We start from the raw sequence: 1578 nt of genomic DNA, 5'->3' as shown, positions 1-1578 counted from the left end.
TAAACCAAAAGGAAAGATGAAGTTACTTCCTTTTGCCTTTGCACGGCATGGCAGTATGTTATCCATTTGTAGGTCTAAATTTTTTTATTTTTTTATTTGCTGCTTTTTTAATGAGATAGAACCTGCACACGTTTTAAAGATAAACACTAATTAAATTTTGTTTTATGAATTAAGTGAACATTTATTAAATTAAACTATCACAGACAATTAACAATATTATTCATGTACAGGAGAACTGGTCATTTCCATGGCTGTGTCGTCAGGAATCATCATAGCCGTGATTGTGGCTCTCCTGCTGGTGTCTCTCAGGTGAATGACTAACATTTGTTTAACTTTGAGGCACAGTTTTGTAGTGATGGAGGCATATGTCTAACAGGGCATAGAAGACCTTTATGTGTTTTGTACAGTCTTCCTTGTGCTGTATATTATATCTTTATAATTTAAGGTAACACAAAGTTACCTTAAAATAACTACACTACACTAACGCCCGACATTACTGTATGTAACTTAGTCGTAGGTTGGAGCATGACCCTTTTTGTTGACTCTAGACAGATTTGATTTCCCTGTAGCACTACATTAGTATACCAAAAAACTGGGTATACCTAGTGCTTTGAAAATTCACTTTGTGTTGCATTCTAGTATGATTAGTGCTGAGTTCAGTGTGGATTGGTCAGGCTGGTTGATTAAAATTAAAATTGTTGTTTTGTTGTTTTTCTCACTTCCAGGATGTATACAATGTTTGTATACAAATGAAGGTCATATGTTATCCTACTGATATCTATAATCATGCAGAATCTCCCTCTCTTAATCCTTTACAGGGGGTCCATTCTGATGTCCATGATGACACGTACACAGCTCCCAACCCCGGGACCACATCCTCTGAGTATGACATGCTGCAGGTACATGTACACGTAAGTGAAAAGCCTAGACAAACACAACCAAACAGTGTGTGTGTGTGTGTGTGTGTGTGTGTGTGTGTGTGTGTGTGTGTGCGCGTGTGTTTCTACCTAAATATTTAAGGCTTTATGTCTTCTGTGTTAACAGAATGTGAGGAGTGTGAGTGACACATGTGCGCCTCTTAAGGCAACAGCTCAGGACTCAGTGTATGAGAGTTTTTAAAGAAGAGAGACACCCCCTACAGAGATGGAGCTCAAAGATCTCAGGATGAAATGAGAACACCAGCCATGATTATCCATCTCTTACTTGCTGGTATTACAACCTGACTTTGTGAAGGGATGTCGTTATCAAAATGTCCCTTTTCCCCACCCTCCACAAATTTAACATGTACGGATTCTGTGAAGATAGTCGTAGCTAATTTACTGATATAGTCATCTACACAGTTTCTGTTTTCCTATGCTGTAACATGGTAGATTTACTTAAAGTATCAGGATAATGCTATAAGCTTGTGCAATGTTTATCTGTGACTTGTGATGAATAAGTGTGAATGAGATCAGGACGGTGAAGGCATGCTATACATCAACATCAAACAGCCATGTGGTAGAACTGAACTCAACCTACTCTAGTATGCTATGATCTCTATAATATTGTATTCAAACTGTAGATGTGATTTCAGTGAAT

At 37.8% G+C, this 1578-nt stretch overlaps 1 long non-coding RNA gene across 1 annotated transcript; it reads left to right on the top strand.

Annotated features, from left to right (window-relative positions):
- Positions 1-232: 232 nt before the first annotated feature.
- LOC143131186 (uncharacterized) lies at positions 233-1283 on the top strand. Its single transcript, XR_012988051.1, has 3 exons — positions 233-309; positions 819-911; positions 1045-1283. It is a non-coding gene; the product is annotated as an uncharacterized LOC143131186 (long non-coding RNA).
- The last annotated feature ends 295 nt before the right edge of the window (positions 1284-1578 follow it).

This window comes from Alosa pseudoharengus, unplaced genomic scaffold, assembly GCF_046254945.1.
Source record: "Alosa pseudoharengus isolate Yale_2024_CS ecotype anadromous, Long Island Sound unplaced genomic scaffold, YU_APseudo_1.1 YU_APseudo_1.1_scf_1, whole genome shotgun sequence".
Lineage (NCBI taxonomy): Eukaryota > Metazoa > Chordata > Actinopteri > Clupeiformes > Clupeidae > Alosa > Alosa pseudoharengus.
This window is presented reverse-complemented; position numbering and strand designations above follow the sequence as displayed.